Genomic DNA, 22,248 nt, shown 5'->3' with positions numbered 1-22,248 from the left:
GTCAGGGATGATGGGGGTGATACATTGTGTGTGTGATATAGAGATTAGATTGTCAGCTCCTGGGGTCAGGGATGATGGGGGTGATACATTGTGTGTGATATAGAGATTAGATTGTCAGCTCCTGGGGTCAGGGATGATGGGAGTGATACATTGTGTGTGATATAGAGATTAGATTGTCAGCTCCTGGGGTCAGGGATGATGGGAGTGATACATTGTGTGTGATATAGAGATTAGATTGTCAGCTCCTGGGTCAGGGATGATGGGAGTGATACATTGTGTGTGATATAGAGATTAGATTGTCAGCTCCTGGGGTCAGGGATGATGGGAGTGATACATTGTGTGTGATATAGAGATTAGATTGTCAGCTCCTGGGGTCAGGGATGATGGGAGTGATACATTGTGTGTGATATAGAGATTAGATTGTCAGCTCCTGGGGTCAGGGATGATGGGAGTGATACATTGTGTGTGATATAGAGATTAGATTGTCAGCTCCTGGGGTCAGGGATGATGGGAGTGATACATTGTGTGTGATATAGAGATTAGAGCTTCAGCTCCTAGGGTCAGGGATGATGGGAGTGATACATTGTGTGTGATATAGAGATTAGATTGTCAGCTCCTGGGGTCAGGGATGATGGGGGTGATACATTGTATGTGATATAGAGATTAGAGCTTCAGCTCCTAGGGTCAGGGATGATGGGAGTGATACATTGTGTGTGATATAGAGATTAGAGTGTCAGCTCCTAGGGTCAGGGATGATGGGAGTGATACATTGTGTGTGATATAGAGATTAGAGTGTCAGCTCCTGGGGTCAGGGATGATGGGAGTGATACATTGTGTGTGTGATATAGAGATTAGAGTGTCAGCTTCTGGGTTCAGGGATGATGGGAGTGGTACATTGTGTGTGTGATATAGAGATTAGATTGTCAGCTCCTGGGGTCAGGGATGATGGGAGTGATACATTGTGTGTGTGATATAGAGATTAGATTGTCAGCTCCTGGGGTCAGGGATGATGGGAGTGATACATTGTGTGTGATATAGAGATTAGATTGTCAGCTCCTGGGGTCAGGGATGATGGGAGTGATACATTGTGTGTGATATAGAGATTAGATTGTCAGCTCCTGGGGTCAGGGATGATGGGAGTGATACATTGTGTTTGTGATATAGAGATTAGATTGTCAGCTCCTGGGGTCAGGGATGATGGGAGTGATACATTGTGTGTGATATAGAGATTAGATTGTCAGCTCCTGGGGTCAGGGATGATGGGGGTGATACATTGTGTGTGATATAGAGATTAGATTGTCAGCTCCTGGGGTCAGGGATGATGGGAGTGATACATTGTGTGTGATATAGAGATTAGATTGTCAGCTCCTGGGGTCAGGGATGATGGGAGTGATACATTGTGTGTGATATAGAGATTAGATTGTCAGCTCCTGGGGTGAGGGATGATGGGAGTGATACATTGTGTTTGTGATATAGAGATTAGATTGTCAGCTCCTGGGGTCAGGGATGATGGGAGTGATACATTGTGTGTGATATAGAGATTAGATTGTCAGCTCCTGGGGTCAGGGATGATGGGGGTGATACATTGTGTGTGATATAGAGATTAGAGTGTCAGCTCCTGGGGTCAGGGATGATGGGGGTGATACATTGTGTGTGATATAGAGATTAGAGTGTCAGCTCCTGGGGTCAGGGATGATGGGGGTGATACATTGTGTGTGATATAGAGATTAGAGTGTCAGCTCCTGGGGTCAGGGATGATGGGAGTGATACATTGTGTGATATAGAGATTAGATTGTCAGCTCCTGGGGTCAGGGATGATGGGAGTGATACAATGTGTATGATATAGAGATTAGATTGTCAGCTCCTGGGGTCAGGGATGATGGGAGTGATACATTGTGTGTGATATAGAGATTAGATTGTCAGCTCCTGGGGTCAGGGATGATGGGAGTGATACATTGTGTGTGTGATATAGAGATTAGAGTGTCAGCTCCTGGGGTCAGGGATGATGGGAGTGATACATTGTGTGTGATATAGAGATTAGAGTGTCAGCTCCTGGGGTCAGGGATGATGGGAGTGATACATTGTGTGTGTGATATAGAGATTAGATTGTCAGCTCCTGCGTTCAGGGATGATGGGAGTGATACATTGTGTGTGATATAGAGATTAGAGTGTCAGCTTCTGGGTTCAGGGATGATGGGAGTGGTACATTGTGTGTGTGATATAGAGATTAGATTGTCAGCTCCTGGGGTCAGGGATGATGGGAGTGATACATTGTGTGTGTGATATAGAGATTAGATTGTCAGCTCCTGGGGTCAGGGATGATGGGGGTGATACATTGTGTGATATATAGATTAGAGTGTCAGCTCCTGGGGTCAGGGATGATGGGGGTGATACATTGTGTGTGATATAGAGATTAGATTGTCAGCTCCTGGGGTCAGGGATGATGGGGGTGATACATTGTGTGTGTGATATAGAGATTAGAGTGTCAGCTCCTGGGGTCAGGGATGATGGGGGTGATACATTGTGTGATATATAGATTAGAGTGTCAGCTCCTGGGGTCAGGGATGATGGGGGTGATACATTGTGTGTGTGATATAGAGATTAGATTGTCAGCTCCTGGGGTCAGGGATGATGGGAGTGATACATTGTGTGATATAGAGATTAGAGTGTCAGCTCCTGGGGTCAGGGATGATGGGAGTGATACATTGTGTGTGATATAGAGATTAGAGTGTCAGCTCCTGGGGTCAGGGATGATGGGAGTGATACATTGTGTGATATAGAGATTAGATTGTCAGCTCCTGGGGTCAGGGATGATGGGGGTGATACATTGTGTGTGATATAGAGATTAGATTGTCAGCTCCTGGGGTCAGGGATGATGGGGGTGATACATTGTGTGTGATATAGAGATTAGATTGTCAGCTCCTGGGGTCAGGGATGATGGGAGTGATACATTCTGTGTGATATAGAGATTAGATTGTCAGCTCCTGGGGTCAGGGATGATGGGAGTGATACATTGTGTGTGATATAGAGATTAGAGTGTCAGCTCCTGGGGTCAGGGATGATGGGGGTGATACATTGTGTGTGATATAGAGATTAGATTGTCAGCTCCTGGGGTCAGGGATGATGGGAGTGATACATTGTGTGTGATATAGAGATTAGATTGTCAGCTCCTGGGGTCAGGGATGATGGGAGTGATACATTGTGTGATATAGAGATTAGATTGTCAGCTCCTGGGGTCAGGGATGATGGGAGTGATACATTGTGTGATATAGAGATTAGATTGTCAGCTCCTGGGGTCAGGGATGATGGGAGTGATACATTGTGTGTGGGATATAGAGATTAGAGTGTCAGCTCCTGGGGTCAGGGATGATGGGAGTGATACATCGTGTGTGATATAGAGATTAGAGTGTCAGCTCCTGGGGTGAGGGATGATGGGAGTGATACATTGTGTGTGTGATATAGAGATTAGATTGTCAGCTCCTGGGGTCAGGGATGATGGGAGTGATACATTGTGTGTGTGATATAGAGATTAGATTGTCAGCTCCTGGGTCAGGGATGATGGGAGTGATACATTGTGTGTGATATAGAGATTAGATTGTCAGCTCCTGGGGTCAGGGATGATGGGGGTGATACATTGTGTGTGATATAGAGATTAGATTGTCAGCTCCTGGGGTCAGGGATGATGGGAGTGATACATTGTGTGATATAGAGATTAGATTGTCAGCTCCTGGGCCAGGGATGATGGGAGTGATACATTGTGTGTGATATGGAGATTAGATTGTCAGCTCCTGGGGTCAGGGATGATGGGAGTGATACATTGTGTGTGATATAGAGATTAGAGTGTCAGCTCCTGGGGTCATGGATGATGGGAGTGATACATTGTGTGTGATATAGAGATTAGAGTGTCAGCTCCTGGGTCAGGGATGATGGGAGTGATACATTGTGTGTGATATAGAGATTAGATTGTCAGCTCCTGGGTCAGGGATGATGGGAGTGATACATTGTGTGTGATATAGAGATTAGAGTGTCAGCTCCTGGGGTCAGGGATGATGGGAGTGATACATTGTGTGTGATATAGAGATTAGAGTGTCAGCTCCTGGGGTCAGGGATGATGGGAGTGATACATTGTGTTTGTGATATAGAGATTAGATTGTCAGCTCCTGGGGTCAGGGATGATGGGAGTGATACATTGTGTGTGATATAGAGATTAGATTGTCAGCTCCTCGGGTCAGGGATGATGGGAGTGATACATTGTGTTTGTGATATAGAGATTAGATTGTCAGCTCCTGGGGTCAGGGATGATGAGAGTGATACATTGTGTGATATAGAGATTAGATTGTCAGCTCCTGGGGTCAGGGATGATGGGAGTGATACATTGTGTGATATAGAGATTAGATTGTCAGCTCCTGGGGTCAGGGATGATGGGAGTGATATAGAGATTAGAGTGTCAGCTCCTGGGGTCAGGGATGATGGGAGTGATACATTGTGTGTGTGATATAGAGATTAGAGTGTCAGCTCCTGGGGTCAGGGATGATGGGAGTGATACATTGTGTGTGATATAGAGATTAGAGTGTCAGCTCCTGGGTCAGGGATGATGGGGGTGATACATTGTGTGTGATATAGAGATTAGATTGTCAGCTCCTGGGGTCAGGGATGATGGGAGTGATACATTGTGTGTGATATAGAGATTAGATTGTCAGCTCCTGGGGTCAGGGATGATGGGAGTGATACATTGTGTGATATGGAGATTAGATTGTCAGCTCCTGGGGTCAGGGATGATGGGAGTGATACATTGTGTGATATAGAGATTAGAGTGTCAGCACCTGGGGTCAGGGATGATGGGAGTGATACATTGTGTGTGATATAGAGATTAGATTGTCAGCTCCTGGGGTCAGGGATGATGGGGGTGATACATTGTGTGTGATATAGAGATTAGAGTGTCAGCTCCTGGGGTCAGGGATGATGGGGGTGATACATTGTGTGTGATATAGAGATTAGAGTGTCAGCTCCTGGGGTCAGGGATGATGGGAGTTATACATTGTGTGTGTGATATAGAGATTAGAGTGTCAGCTCCTGGGGTCAGGGATGATGGGAGTGATACATTGTGTGTGATATAGAGATTAGATTGTCAGCTCCTGGGGTCAGGGATGATGGGAGTTATACATTGTGTGTGTGATATAGAGATTAGAGTGTCAGCTCCTGGGGTCAGGGATGATGGAAGTGATACATTGTGTGTGATATAGAGATTAGATTGTCAGCTCCTGAGGTCAGGGATGATGGGAGTGATACATTGTGTGTGATATAGAGATTAGATTGTCAGCTCTTGGGGTCAGGGATGATGGGAGTGATACATTGTGTGTGTGATATAGAGATTAGAGTGTCAGCTCCTGGGGTCAGGGATGATGGGGGTGATACATTGTGTGTGATATAGAGATTAGATTGTCAGCTCCTGGGGTCAGGGATGATGGGAGTGATACATTGTGTGTGATATGGAGATTAGATTGTCAGCTCCTGGGGTCAGGGATGATGGGAGTGATACATTGTGTGTGATATAGAGATTAGAGTGTCAGCTCCTGGGGTCAGGGATGATGGGAGTGATACATTGTGTGTGATATAGAGATTAGAGTGTCAGCTCCTGGGGTCAGGGATGATGGGGGTGATACATTGTGTGTGATATAGAGATTAGAGTGTCAGCTCCTGGGGTCAGGGATGATGGGAGTTATACATTGTGTGTGTGATATAGAGATTAGAGTGTCAGCTCCTGGGGTCAGGGATGATGGGAGTGATACATTGTGTGTGATATAGAGATTAGAGTGTCAGCTCCTGAGGTCAGGGATGATGGGAGTGATACATTGTATGTGATATAGAGATTAGATTGTCAGCTCCTGGGGTCAGGGATGATGGGAGTGATACATTGTGTGTGTGATATAGAGATTAGAGTGTCAGCTCCTGGGGTCAGGGATGATGGGGGTGATACATTGTGTGTGATATAGAGATTAGATTGTCAGCTCCTGGGGTCAGGGATGATGGGAGTGATACATTGTGTGTGATATGGAGATTAGATTGTCAGCTCCTGGGGTCAGGGATGATGGGAGTGATACATTGTGTGTGATATAGAGATTAGAGTGTCAGCTCCTGGGGTCAGGGATGATGGGAGTGATACATTGTGTGTGATATAGAGATTAGATTGTCAGCTCCTGGGGTCAGGGATGATGGGAGTGATACATTGTGTGTGATATAGAGATTAGATTGTCAGCTCCTGGGGTCAGGGATGATGGGAGTGATACATTGTGTGTGATATAGAGATTAGATTGTCAGCTCCTGGGGTCAGGGATGATGGGAGTGATACATTGTGTGATATAGAGATTAGATTGTCAGCTCCTGGGGTCAGGGATGATGGGGGTGATACATTGTGTGTGATATAGAGATTAGATTGTCAGATCCTGGGGTCAGGGATGATGGGAGTGATACATTGTGTGATATAGAGATTAGATTGTCAGCTCCTGGGGTCAGGGATGATGGGAGTGATACATTGTGTGTGATATAGAGATTAGAGTGTCAGCTCCTGGGGTCAGGGATGATGGGAGTGATACATTGTGTGTGATATAGAGATTAGATTGTCAGATCCTGGGGTCAGGGATGATGGGAGTGATACATTGTGTGATATAGAGATTAGATTGTCAGCTCCTGGGGTCAGGGATGATGGGAGTGATACATTGTGTGTGATATAGAGATTAGATTGTCAGCTCCTGGGTCAGGGATGATGGGAGTGATACATTGTGTGTGATATAGAGATTAGATTCTTCTGATATGATGCAGTGTGTTATACTGCAGGCTCTGGCAGTGGGGGTTGCTTGTTGTGTCGCCCCCTGTCTTCCCTGCAGTGACACATGATGATGTGACATGTCAGTGTTGTGCGGTATTACACGCTCCGCTCCGCTGCACTGAATGACACTTATTACATCTGTAATTATTTGTTTCTTTACAATCCTCGGAAAGAGCAAAACCTGAATATTCCTGGAAGTTCCTGAACTCCGTCAGAATGTCATAGTGATATCTGCGGTTGGCAAAGCTGGGTGACAGTCAGTATGGCCGCCATTACAGGTCACTAAGCTTTCCAAGAAACAAATAAAAGCAGAATCTTTGATGATGTGACAGGAGACGTCTCCAGGAGTTCTGGGGTCTCAGATTTTGGAGGAGGCGTTCTGTTAGTGACAGATCTTGTTGTATGACGTGACATTGCTGCGGGGTGACCGCACTTGTGTATGTGGGGGTGTTATCAGTGCAGAGCAGACAGCGGGGGCAGCCCTAGACGGGGGTCACACACATCCCCGCTGCCTCAGGATTTCGCCCCGCACCCCCTTTACAGTCTTATGTCCAATATCAGTTTTCATTTTAAAGCTGAGTCGATTTTAATTATTTTGGTGTCTAATTGTTTTGTGGCCGGAGAGCGGTCGCTGCAGCGCAAAAGGAATGTCTGCAGGTACAGAAGGGTTAATAGTGTGTCAGATGGGCTGCTGGTCTGTAGTAGGGGCTGCAATGTCAGGTGTGTAGCGTGTGATGTGCGGGGTGGACAGCAGGTGGCGCTGCCGCAGCCCCCCCCCCCCCTGTGATTTGTGAGGTTACGCTGGGAGTGCTACAGTAATTGTTATTAAGTAACTGAGAATAACATAAAAGGCGCAACAATCTGACAGAAGCGACAGAGCCGAGAGCGGGGCGAGAGAGACAGAGCCGAGAGCGGGGCGAGAGAGACAGAGCCGAGAGCGGGGCGAGAGAGACAGAGCCGAGAGCGGGGCGAGAGAGACAGAGCGGGGCGAGAGAGACAGAGCAGGGTGAGAGACAGAACAGGGCGAGAGAGACAGAACAGGGCGAGAGAGACAGAACAGGGCAAGAGAGGGAGAGCGGGGCGAGAGAGCGGAGAGCGGGGCGAGAGAGACAGAGCAGGGCAAGAGAGACAGAGCGGAGAGCGGGGTGAGAGAGCGGAGAGCGGGGCGAGAGAGACAGAGCAGGGTGAGAGAGACAGAGCCGAGAGTGGGGCGAGAGAGACAGAGCGGGGCGAGAGAGACAGAGCAGGGTGAGAGACAGAACAGGGCGAGAGAGACAGAACAGGGCAAGAGAGACAGAACAGGGCGAGAGAAACAGAGCTGAGAGCGGGGCGAGAGAGACAGAGCCAAGAGCGGGGCGAGAGAGACAGAGCCGAGAGTGGGGCGAGAGAGACAGAGCGGGGCGAGAGAGACAGAGCAGGGCGAGAGAGACAGAGCGGGGCAAGAGAGACAGAGCCGAGAGCGGGGCGAGAGAGACAGAGCAGGGCGAGAGAAACAGAGCAGGGCGAGAGAGACAGAGCCGAGAGTGGGGCGAGAGAGACAGAGCAGGGCAAGAGAGACAGAACAGGGCAAGAGAGACAGAGCAGAGAGCGGGGTGAAAGAGACAGAGCAGAGAGCGGGGTGAGAGAGACAGAGCAGAGAGCGGGGCGAGAGAGACAGAGCAGGGTGAGAGACAGAACAGGGCGAGAGAGACAGAGCAGAGAGCGGGGCGAGAGAGACAGAGCAGGGTGAGAGACAGAACAGGGCGAGAGAGACAGAGCGGAGAGTGGGACAAGAGAGACAGAACAGGGTGAGAGAGACAGAACAGGGCGAGAGAGACAGAGCGAAGCGCGGGGCGAGAGAGACAGAGCGGAGAGTGGGGCGAGAGAGACAGAGCGGAGCGCGGGGCGAGAGAGACAGAGCGGAGAGTGGGGCGAGAGAGACAGAACAGGGTGAGAGACAGAACAGGGTGAGAGACAGAGCTGAGAGCGGGGCGAGAGAGACAGAGCAGGGCAAGAGAAACAGAGCAGAGAGCGGGGCAAGAGAGACAGAGCAGGGCGAGAGACAGCAGAGAGCGGGGCGAGAGAGACAGAGCGGAGAGCGGGGCGAGAGAGACAGAGCAGGGTGAGAGAGACAGAGCAGGGCGAGAGACAGCAGAGAGCGGGGCGAGAGAGACAGAGCGGAGAGCGGGGCGAGAGAGACAGAACAGGGCGAGAAAGACAGAGCGGAGAGCGGGGTGAGAGAGACAGAGCAGGGTGAGAGAGACAGAACAGGGCGAGAGAGAGAGAGCCGAGAGCGGGGCGAGAGAGACAGAGCAGGGCAAGAGAAACAGAGCAGAGAGCGGGGCAAGAGAGACAGAGCAGGGCGAGAGAGACAGAACAGGGCAAGAGACAGCTGAGAGCAGGGCGAGAGAGACAGAGCAGGGTGAGAGAGACAGAGCCGAGAGTGGGGCGAGAGAGACAGAACAGGGCGAGAAAGACAGAGCGGAGAGCGGGGTGAGAGAGACAGAGCAGGGTGAGAGAGACAGAACAGGGCGAGAGACAGAGCAGAGAGCGGGGCAAGAGAGACAGAGCAGAGGAGGAGCGGCTGGACAAAGTCAGGAGCATCACAGTCCACAGGTGAGTGTAAGGTCGACAGGTACATCTATATATATATATATATATATATATATATATATATATATATATATATATATACACACTACCTGTATATACACCCATATAATATCTACTGGCATCATACATCTATATGTACAGTACAGTATACACTCCACACACATCTATATATACACACATCTGTCTATATATACGGCATATACTTTCTTGTTTTGATGATATTTGTGTATTGTGTTACAATGTGTGATATCTTCTCCTATACCCGTCTCCTCGGGGGAGGGCTCTCTGTATCCTTCTCAGTGTCGTTGCGTGTTCTCCGGTTACTGACCTGTACACCCCGGTGACCTTAGACCTTCATGGCTACACATATGACAGAAGGCTTCTGTAACCGTATAGAAGAGTATATACGTGATGTAGTGTGCGGTGTATATTCCTCCATGTACATATATGACTCGCTGATCCTATGTAAGCCATTGATATTAACCTGTGTGCTGCTGGTGTCCATGTGACATGTCGGGGTCAGTTCAGGACTGATCTTATGTCATGGGGTCCATGAATAATAGAGATGAATTATCATTACCGAGCTGTGAGCGAGGACGAGGCGACACTTCACACCTCTGGGGGCAGCACAACGGGAACAATCCCGAGACAGAAAGTAATTAGCACTGAGAGGATCATGGGTCACCGCGACCTCCAGAATATGGACAATACCGCCATTGTGGAGCAGAACTGATATGGGGACAAGGAGTAACAGCATAGGGAGATCATACCTAGGAAAGATGGGTGACAACCAATATGATCACTATTACAGCTCCTCCTGCCATTCTTACCCAGCTTTTCCAGACCTATCAAAGGCGAATCTGCATATTCAGCAACTCTGCGAAGGTGGGGCTCATGCAAATTTGCATAAAATGGGACATTTCAGTGAAGTTCAGCTTTTCCATGTGGGATGGGTTGGGGGGGGGGTCCTTACAGTTGTCATCATCTCATCATTCCTGCTGCAATTTTTTCCATCCATCTTAGTAATTATCGCTATATGAGTTGTGCTGTGAGCAATGTGCTGCAGAGTGGTGAGCAATGAGATCATCTGCAGACCACATACTCACCTATTCCACACACTGATGTCAGATCTGTACCTACAGGGTCGAGATATGAACAGGTTCCTTGTGTTTGTGGTCATCACAATGGTGCTGAGTCACGATGGATGTTTCGGGAATGAAGGAATTGCCAAACTCCAGGATCTGTCAGGTAACCTATTGTGATGGGGGTCGCCTGGTCGTATTTGTGATAGGTTAGGGGTGAGTGGTCCACCTGACTACACTATGACCACGTAGTCAGCCAAATATTAAACAAAAACTGCTCAGTCCACAAGAAATATCTATAGTAATATCATCTGTATACAGTAGTGTATATAGCAATATTAGATGTATCTGACACAGACTAGCTGGGCACACAGTTCTGTTTCTTTAAGGTTTTGTTTGCTCACCTGCGAGAGAATCCTGCCAATCTCTGCCTGTCTATGTCTATAGTAGTCCACTTCTTTTACCACGCCCTGCCTGAGCAATGCTTTAGCTTGCGCCTATATTCCTGTGTGTCGTGACCTTCTGTATGTTCTGCCTGTACTTCTCTTTAGACAAATGTCCTATTATTTGTTGTCATGAGCAGATGAATGTCCCGCTGTCTGTATTCTATGTGTCATGATTAAAGATGAATGAACCAGTTCAGTTTTGTTTCAAGCCCGGGGCTCAACCAACTAGGTACAGTAACACAGCAGCAGCCTGGATATACCCGGGGTGGGAAATACGCATAGTTCTGGGGCTTTTCCAGCCTAATAACACCAGCCTGCAGCTGCCCTAGTACCTAAATATAACTAGTGGGTCAGGCACTGGCTTGTACCCAGCTCTTGTAAGTACCCCTGATGGTGGTAGTGGGTGCTGGAGTAATAATAAGCACCACCTTAGTCATTTCCAGCCTAATAACACCAGCCTGCAGCTGCCCTAGTACCTAAATATAACTAGTGGGTCAGGCACTAGATTGTACCCAGCTCTTGTAAGTACCCCTGATGGTGGTAGTGGGTGCTGGAGTAATAATAAGCACCGCCTTAGTAATTTCCAGGTAATAAGTCCAGTCTGCAGCTGCCCTAGTACCTAAATATAACTAGTGGGTCAGGCACTGGATTGTACCCAGCTCTTGTCAGTACCCCTGATGGTGGTAGTGGGTGCTGGAGTAATAATAAGCACCACCTTAGTCATTTCCAGCCTAATATCACCAGCCTTCAGCTGCCCTAGTACCTAAATATAACTAGTGGGTCAGGCACTGGATTGTACCCAGCTCTTGTCAGTACCCCTTATGGTGGTAGTGGGTGATGGAGTAATAATAAGCACCACCTTAGTCATTTCCAGCCTAATACCACCAGCCTTCAGCTGCCCTAGTAACTAAATATAACTAGTGGGTTAGGCACTGGATTGTACCCAGCTCTTGTCAGTACCCCTGATGGTGGTAGTGGGTGCTGGAGAAGTAAGCACCACCTTAGTCATTTCCAGCCTAATATCACCAGCCTTCAGCTGCCCTAGTACCTAAATATAACTAGTGGGTTAGGCACTGGATTGTACCCAGCTCTTGTCAGTACCCCTGATGGTGGTAGTGAGTGCTGGAGTAATAATAAGCACCGCCTTAGTCATTTCCAGCCTAATATCACCAGCCTTCAGCTGCCCTAGTACCTAAATATAACTAGTGGGTCAGGCACTGGATTTTACCCAGCTCTTGTCAGTACCCCTGATGGTGGTAGTGAGTGCTGGAGTAATAATAAGCACCGCCTTAGTCATTTCCAGCCTAATATCACCAGCCTTCAGCTGCCCTAGTACCTAAATATAACTAGTGGGTCAGGCACTGGATTTTACCCAGCTCTTGTCAGTACCCCTGATGGTGGTAGTGGGTGCTGGAGTAATAATAAGCACTACCTTAGTCATTTCCAGCCTAATATCACCAGCCTGCAGCTGCCCTAGTACCTAAATATAACTAAAGGGTTGAGCACTGGCTTGTACCCGGCTCTTGTCAGTACCCCTGATGGTGGTAGTAGGTGCTGGAGTAATAATAAGCACCACCTTAGTAATTTCCAGCCTAATAAGTCCAGCTTGCAGCTGCCCTAGTACCTAAATATAACTAAAGGGTTGAGCACTGGCTTGTACCCGGCTCTTGTCAGTACCCCTGATGGTGGTAGTAGGTGCTGGAGTAATAATAAGCACCACCTTAGTAATTTCCAGCCTAATAAGACCAGCCTGCAGCTGCCCTAGTACCTAAATATAACTAGAGGGTCAGGCACTGGATTGTACCAGGCTCTTGTCAGTACCCCTGATGGTGGTAGTAGGTGCTGGAGTAATAATAAGCACCACCTTAGTAATTTCCAGCCTAATAAGACCAGCCTGCAGCTGCCCTAGTACCTAAATATAACTAGAGGGTCGGGCACTGGATTGTACCCGGCTCTTGTCAGTACCCCTGATGGTGGTAGTAGTTGCTGAAGTAATAATAAGCACCACCTTAGTAATGAACATTGTAAATCAAACAGACTATTCGTAGGGCAAGAAGGCAAGAGTAATAAGCTAAAAAAAACACAAGACAATATTATTGAACTAAAACATGATTATCAGAGTCACCCACCGAACCCGAGTATAATTAGCAGATCTGGGAATAGAGCAGAAAGACAAAAAGCCCATTGTCTCTTTCCAGTTCTTATAGGGCCAGAATGCATCCTGCTACCAGTCCCCGGCCAATGTGCCTGGGTTATTTAAGGCTCCTTGATTCCCAATAAGTGTTGCACTATTGTTTGTTGGTCTGCCCATTTCCTGACCAATTAGCCTTTGTCTGAACATGCTCCTTTCGCCCGGACTTCTGCCAGTTTAACGTACTGAGCAGTGACATCTGCCCTTACCTCTGTTTGTGGACTTGTACCCCTAGCCTCAGCTTGTCCCCTGACCACGTCCCTGACTGTCTTGTCGATCCTTGTACCAGTATCTCTTGTCCCATCTGAGTCTGTTGTCACTAAACGGAGATTACGCCTGTCCTGAGCTACAAACCAGCAGAAAAGTCCAGATCACTGCACAAGGATTAATGGTGAAAACCAGGGGGCCACTTAGACAATGCCCTTAGGTGTAGCCCCCCCAGCCAAATCAGGTTAGTGGCACAGTGGGATGATATCTGCTTGATTTCCGTTTAGTTCTGCTGTCTTGGAGTTCCTGGGTCCTGCTGCTAGTCATGTAGATTAGAGATCTCTGTAGGAGCAGTGAGGATCCGAGGTGTCATGGCTGAGGTCTAGGGGTCCAGCCACGGTCAGTTGTGTTATTGTCTTTCATTTATCTCCTTCCTTATCATCTCTCTGCACTTCCCATTACCCATCAGCCATTTCCCATCTCCTTGCAGCCCCTGCTACCTGCTATATTGATAGGTGTTTTGTGCTATTGGTCTCGTGATATGAACTAGCTAGCTATTTACCTATAGAGAAGCTAGCCAGGAAGGACCAACAAGATATAAGTGAGCTAGTTAGGTATAGTTGGACGAATATGAGTTTATTAGCTAGCTATGAGCAATCTAGCTTTCTAGATATTAGTGAGTTAGCCATTTAGTTCTGAGTGAATTAACTAACAAGCTATGAGTGTGCTAGCTAGAGAACAATGAGGGCGCACACTAACTATGAACTAACCAGCGAGCTAACTGTGAACTAGGAATTGTGACTAGTCTGAGCTAGCTAGTCTACTATGAGCTAGTTAGACATGAACTAGCAAGCTATCTAGATAGGAGTGTGCTAGCTATACCGATAGGAGTGTGCTGGCTATCTAGATACGAGTGTGCTGGCTATCTATATAGGAGTGTGCTAGCTATACCGATAGGCGTGTGCTGGCTATACTGATAGGAGTGTGCTGGCTATACCGATAGGAGTGTGCTGGCTATACCGATAGGAGTGTGCTGGCTATACCGATAGGAGTGTGCTGGCTATCTAGATACGAGTGTGCTAGCTATACTGAAATGAGTGTGCTAGCTATACCGATAGGAGTGTGCTAGCTATACTGATAGCAGTGTGCTGGCTATACCAATAGTAGTGTGCTGGCTATACCGATAGTAGTGTGCTAGCTATCTATATAGGAGTGTGCTGGCAATCTATATAGGAGTGTGCTAGCTATACCGATAGGAGTGTGCTGGCTATCTATATAGGAGTGTACTAGCTATACCGATAGGAGTGTGCTAGCTATACCGATAGGAGTGTGCTAGCTATACCGATAGGAGTGTGCTAGCTATACCGATAGGAGTGTGCTAGCTAGCTATATAGGAGTGTGCTGGCTATATTGATAGGATTGTGCTGGCTATACTGATAGGGGTGTGCTAGTTATCTATATAGCAGTATGCTAGCTATACCGATAGGAGTGTGCTGGCTATACCGATAGGAGTGTGCTGGCTATACCGATAGGAGTGTGCTGGCTATACCGATAGGAGTGTGCTAGCTATACCGATAGGAGTGTGCTGGCTATCTATATAGGGGTGTGCTGGCTATACCGATAGGAGTGTGCTGGCTATCTATATAGGGGTGTGCTAGCTATACTGATAGGAGTGTGCTAGCTATACCGATAGGAGTGTGCTAGCTATACCGATAGGAGTGTGCTGGCTATCTATATAGGAGTGTACTAGCTATCTATATAGGAGTGTGCCGGTTATCTATATAGGAGTGTACCGGCTATCTATATAGGAGTGTACTAGCTATCTATACAGGAGTGTGCTGGCTATCTATATAGGAGTGTACCGGCTACCTATATAGGAGTGTGCTGGCTATCTATATAGGAGTGTGCTGGCTATCTATATAGGAGTGTACTAGCTATCTATACAGGAGTGTGCCGGCTATCTATATAGGAGTGTGCTGGCTATCTATATAGGAGTGTACTAGCTATCTATATAGGAGTGTGCCGGTTATCTATATAGGAGTGTACCGGCTATCTATACAGGAGATTGCCGGCTATCTATACAGGAGTGTGCTGGCTATCTATATAGGAGTGTACCGGCTACCTATATAGGAGTGTGCCGGCTATCTATATAGGAGTGTGCCGGCTATCTATATAGGAGTGTACTGGCTATCTATATAGGAGTGTGCCGGCTATCTATATAGGAGTGTACCGGCTACCTATATAGGAGTGTGCCGGCTATCTATATAGGAGTGTGCCGGATATCTATATAGGAGTGTGCCGGCTATCTATATAGGAGTGTGCCGGCTATCTATATAGGAGTGTGCCGGCTATCTATATAGGAGTGTACCGGCTACCTATATAGGAGTGTGCCGGCTATCTATACGGGAGTGTGCTGGGTATCTATATGGGAGTGTGCTGGCTATCTATATAGGAGTGTGCCGGCTATCTATATAGGAGTGTGCCGGCTATCTATATAGGAGTGTGCCGGCTATCTATATAGGAGTGTGCCGGCTATCTATATAGGAGTGTACCAGCTATCTATATAGGAGTGTGCCGGCTATCTATATAGGAGTGTGCCGGCTATCTATATAGGAGTGTACCGGCTACCTATATAGGAGTGTGCCGGCTATCTATATGGGAGTGTGCCGGCTATCTATATAGGATTGTGCCGGCTATCTATATAGGAGTGTGCCGGCTATCTATATAGGAGTGTGCCGGTTATCTATATAGGAGTGTACCGGCTATCTATATAGGAGTGTACCAGCTATCTATATAGGAGTGTGCCGGCTACCTATATAGGAGTGTGCCGGCTATCTATACGGGAGTGTGCTGGGTATCTATATAGGAGTGTACCGGCTATCTATATGGGAGTGTGCCGGCTATCTATATGGGAGTGTGCCGGCTATCTATATAGGAGTGTGCCGGCTATCTATATAGGAGTGTACTAGCTATCTATATAGGAGTGTGCCGGCTATCTATATGGGAGTGTGCCGGCTATCTATATAGGAGTGTGCCGGCTATCTATATAGGAGTGTGCCGGCTATCTATATAGGAGTGTGCCGGCTATCTATATAGGAGTGTGCCGGCTATCTATATAGGAGTGTGCCGGCTATCTATATAGGAGTGTGCCGGCTATCTATATGGGAGTGTGCCGGCTATCTATATGGGAGTGTGCCGGCTATCTATATAGGAGTGTGCCGGCTATCTATATAGGAGTGTGCCGGCTATCTATATAGGAGTGTGCCGGCTATCTATATAGGAGTGTGCCGGCTATCTATATAGGAGTGTGCCGGCTATCTATATAGGAGTGTGCCGGCTATCTATATGGGAGTGTGCCGGCTATCTATATAGGAGTGTGCCGGCTATCTATATAGGAGTGTGCCGGCTATCTATATAGGAGTGTGCCGGCTATCTATATAGGAGTGTGCCGGCTATCTATATAGGAGTGTGCCGGCTATCTATATAGGAGTGTGCCGGCTATCTATATGGGAGTGTGCCGGCTATCTATATAGGAGTGTGCCGGCTATCTATATAGGAGTGTGCCGGCTATCTATATAGGAGTGTGCCGGCTATCTATATGGGAGTGTGCCGGCTATCTATACGGGAGTGTGCCGGCTATCTATACGGGAGTGTGCCGGCTATCTATACGGGAGTGTGCCGGCTATCTATACGGGAGTGTGCCGGCTATCTATATAGGAGTGTGCCGGCTATCTATATAGGAGTTTGCTTGCTATCTATATAGGAGTGTGCCGGCTATCTATATAGGAGTTTGCTTGCTATCTATATAGGAGTTTGCTTGCTATCTATATAGGAGTGTACTGGCTATCTATATAGGAGTGTACTAGCTATCTATATAGGAGTTTGCTTGCTATCTATACAGGAGTGTGCCGGCTATCTATATAGGAGTGTGCCGGCTATCTATATAGGAGTGTGCCGGTTATCTATATAGGAGTGTGCCGGCTATCTATATAGGAGTGTGCCGGCTATCTATATAGGAGTGTGCCGGCTATCTATATAGGAGTGTACTAGCTATCTATATAGGAGTGTGCCGGCTATCTATATAGGAGTGTGCCGGCTATCTATATGGGAGTGTGCCGGCTATCTATATGGGAGTGTGCCGGCTATCTATATAGGAGTGTGCCGGCTATCTATATAGGAGTGTGCCGGCTATCTATATAGGAGTGTGCCGGCTATCTATATAGGAGTGTACCGGCTATGTATATAGGAGTGTGCCGGCTATCTATATGGGAGTGTGCTGGCTATCTATATAGGAGTGTGCCGGCTATCTATACGGGAGTGTGCCGGCTATCTATACGGGAGTGTGCCGGCTATCTATACGGGAGTGTGCCGGCTATCTATACGGGAGTGTGCCGGCTATCTATACGGGAGTGTGCCGGCTATCTATACGGGAGTGTGCCGGCTATCTATACGGGAGTGTGCCGGCTATCTATACGGGAGTGTGCCGGCTATCTATATGGGAGTGTGCCGGCTATCTATATAGGAGTGTGCCGGCTATCTATATAGGAGTGTGCCGGCTATTTATATGGGAGTGTGCCGGCTATCTATATAGGAGTGTGCCGGCTATCTATATAGGAGTGTGCAGGCTATCTATATGGGAGTGTGCCGGCTATCTATATAGGAGTGTGCAGGCTATCTATATGGGAGTGTGCAGGCTATCTATATAGGAGTGTGCCGGCTATCTATATGGGAGTGTGCAGGCTATCTATATAGGAGTGTGCCGGCTATCTATATAGGAGTGTGCAGGCTATCTATATGGGAGTGTGCAGGCTATCTATATAGGAGTGTGCCGGCTATCTATATAGGAGTGTGCAGGCTATCTATATGGGAGTGTGCAGGCTATCTATATAGGAGTGTGCCGGCTATCTATATAGGAGTGTGCAGGCTATCTATATGGGAGTGTGCTGGCTATCTATATAGGAGTGTGCCGGCTATCTATACGGGAGTGTGCCGGCTATCTATACGGGAGTGTGCCGGCTATCTATACGGGAGTGTGCCGGCTATCTATATGGGAGTGTGCCGGCTATCTATATAGGAGTGTGCCGGCTATCTATATAGGAGTGTGCCGGCTATCTATATAGGAGTGTGCCGGCTATCTATATGGGAGTGTGCCGGCTATCTATATAGGAGTGTGCCGGCTATCTATATGGGAGTGTGCCGGCTATCTATATAGGAGTGTGCCGGCTATCTATATGGGAGTGTGCCGGCTATCTATATAGGAGTGTGCCGGCTATCTATACGGGAGTGTGCCGGCTATCTATACGAGAGTGTGCCGGCTATCTATACGGGAGTGTGCCGGCTATCTATATGGGAGTGTGCCGGCTATCTATATAGGAGTGTGCCGGCTATCTATATGGGAGTGTGCCGGCTATCTATATGGGAGTGTGCCGGCTATCTATATAGGAGTGTGCCGGCTATCTATATGGGAGTGTGCCGGCTATCTATATAGGAGTGTGCCGGCTATCTATATAGGAGTGTGCCGGCTATCTATATGGGAGTGTGCCGGCTATCTATATAGGAGTGTGCCGGCTATCTATATGGGAGTGTGCCGGCTATCTATATAGGAGTGTGCCGGCTATCTATATAGGAGTGTGCCGGCTATCTATATGGGAGTGTGCCGGCTATCTATACAGGAGTGTGCCGGCTATCTATATGGGAGTGTGCCGGCTATCTATATAGGAGTGTGCCGGCTATCTATATGGGAGTGTGCCGGCTATCTATATAGGAGTGTGCCGGCTATCTATATGGGAGTGTGCCGGCTATCTATATAGGAGTTTGCTTGCTATCTAGATATGATCTAGGCAGATGATATTTGTTAGATTCACCAGTCACACATTTGCCTCCCATTTCCTTGTCATGGCGCCCTCTCACCCATCTGTACCGTCTTCTTATATTTCAGGTGGCGACTACACCGACATTGAGATTCCGGTGAAGAGAACGTCATACCAGCTGATCCGCAGCACCGATGCTGTGACCTTAGCGGATCACGCCAATGTCTGTTACTTCATTCACGAGGGCGGTGCCGACGGGCACATCTCGTGCCGGCTGCGCTTCACCAGGAGTAAGTTTAACTTTAACCCCTTTGGACTTCGTTTCGGAAAGCGAGAAGAGAGCGGTGTGAAGAGGCGCGCGGTGGTGGGCGGCTACATTATACCGTATCTGCTGCAGCTGAAGGACACCCTGACCCCCCCGTGCCCCCCGGAGACCCCCCACCGCTGTTAGCGACCCCTCCCTGATTTCTATGGTTTCCTTGTCTACTATTTTGTATCTTGTTTCTGTCATTTGCGGATTTGATGGCGATGCGGCCGATCGCACTGACCGCCTGTATACTCCTGTGTTTATAATAAACCTTCCGTCCTCATCCATGTATATGAGACAATAAAATGTCGCCGTCCTCCGGAGTGCTCAGCGCCGATCCATAATAATGGCCGATTTATTCAGGCGCACAACATGTCATTAACATGCAAACATCTGAACCCGAGCACGACCTCTGACCTGCCCCCGAAGCCTCTCAGGATCACATACAACATGCAGGACAGAAGTAGTACTGTGCACTGTCCATATATACAGGAGAAGTAGTACTGTGCACTGTCCATATATACAGGAGAAGTAGTACTGTGCACTGACCATATATACAGGAGAAGTAGTACTGTGCACTGTCCATATATACAGGAGAAGTAGTACTGTGCACTGACCATATATACAGGAGAAGTAGTACTGTGCACTGTCCATATATACAGGAGAAGTGGTACTGTGCACTGTCCGTATATACAGGAGAAGTAGTACTGTGCACTGACCATATATACAGGAGAAGTAGTACTGTGCAGTGTCCGTATATACAGGAGAAGTAGTACTGTGCACTGTCTATATATACAGGAGAAGTCGTACTGTGCACTGTCCATATATACAGATAGAGAAGTAGTACTGTGCACTGTCCATATATACAGGAGAAGTAGTACTGTGCACTGTCCATATATACAGGAGAAGTCGTACTGTGCACTGTCCATATATACAGGAGAAGTAGTACTGTGCACTGTCCATATATACAGGAGAAGAGAGGTAGTACTGTGCACTGTCCATATATACAGGAGAAGTAGTACTGTGCAGTGTCCATATATACAGGAGAAGTAGTACTGTGCACTGTCCATATATACAGAAGAAGTAGTACTGTGCACTGTCCATATACACAGGAGAAGAGAGGTAGTACTGTGCACTGTCCATATATACAGGAGAAGTAGTACTGTGCAGTGTCCATATATACAGGAGAAGTAGTACTGTGCACTGTCCATATATACAGATAGAGAAGTAGTACTGTGCACTGTCCATATATACAGGAGAAGTAGTACTGTGCACTGTCCATATATACAGGAGTGGTACTGTGCACTGTCCATATATACAGGAGAAGTAGTACTGTGCACTGTCCATATATACAGGAGAAGTAGTACTGTGCACTGACCATATATACAGGAGAAGTAGTACTGTGCACTGTCCATATATACAGGAGAAGTAGTACTGTGCACTGACCATATACACAGGAGAAGTAGTACTGTGCAGTGTCCGTATATACAGGAGAAGTAGTACTGTGCACTGTCTATATATACAGAAGAAGTCGTACTGTGCACTGTCCATATATACAGGAGAAGTAGTACTGTGCACTGACCATATATACAGGAGAAGTAGTACTGTGCAGTGTCCGTATATACAGATAGAGAAGTAGTACTGTGCACTGTCCATATATACAGGAGAAGTAGTACTGTGCACTGTCCATATATACAGGAGAAGTAGTACTGTGCACTGTCCATATATACAGGAGAAGTAGTACTGTGCACTGTCCATATATACAGGAGAAGTAGTACTGTGCACTGACCATATATACAGGAGAAGTAGTACTGTGCACTGTCCATATATACAGGAGAAGTAGTACTGTGCACTGTCCATATATACAGGAGAAGTAGTACTGTGCACTGTCCATATATACAGGAGAAGTAGTACTGTGCACTGACCATATATACAGGAGAAGTAGTACTGTGCACTGACCATATATACAGGAGAAGTAGTACTGTGCACTGTCCATATATACAGGAGAAGTGGTACTGTGCACTGTCCATATATACAGGAGAAGTAGTACTGTGCACTGTCCATATATACAGGAGAAGTAGTACTGTGCAGTGTCCGTATATACAGGAGAAGTAGTACTGTGCACTGACCATATATACAGGAGAAGTAGTACTGTGCAGTGTCCGTATATACAGGAGAAGTAGTACTGTGCACTGTCTATATATACAGGAGAAGTCGTACTGTGCACTGTCCATATATACAGATAGAGAAGTAGTACTGTGCACTGTCCATATATACAGGAGAAGTAGTACTGTGCACTGTCCATATATACAGGAGAAGTCGTACTGTGCACTGTCCATATATACAGGAGAAGTAGTACTGTGCACTGTCCATATATACAGGAGAAGAGAGGTAGTACTGTGCACTGTCCATATATACAGGAGAAGTAGTACTGTGCAGTGTCCATATATACAGGAGAAGTAGTACTGTGCACTGTCCATATATACAGAAGAAGTAGTACTGTGCACTGTCCATATATACAGGAGAAGTAGTACTGTGCACTGTCCATATACACAGGAGAAGTAGTACTGTGCACTGTCCATATACACAGGAGAAGAGAGGTAGTACTGTGCACTGTCCATATATACAGGAGAAGTAGTACTGTGCACTGTCCATATATACAGGAGAAGTAGTACTGTGCACTGTCCATATACACAGGAGAAGAGAGGTAGTACTGTGCACTGTCCATATATACAGGAGAAGTAGTACTGTGCAGTGTCCATATATACAGGAGAAGTAGTACTGTGC

The sequence above is a fragment of the Leptodactylus fuscus genome, unplaced genomic scaffold (genome assembly GCF_031893055.1).
Source record: "Leptodactylus fuscus isolate aLepFus1 unplaced genomic scaffold, aLepFus1.hap2 HAP2_SCAFFOLD_554, whole genome shotgun sequence".
NCBI classification, from domain to species: Eukaryota; Metazoa; Chordata; class Amphibia; order Anura; family Leptodactylidae; genus Leptodactylus; species Leptodactylus fuscus.
Note: the sequence above shows the minus strand (reverse complement) of the source record.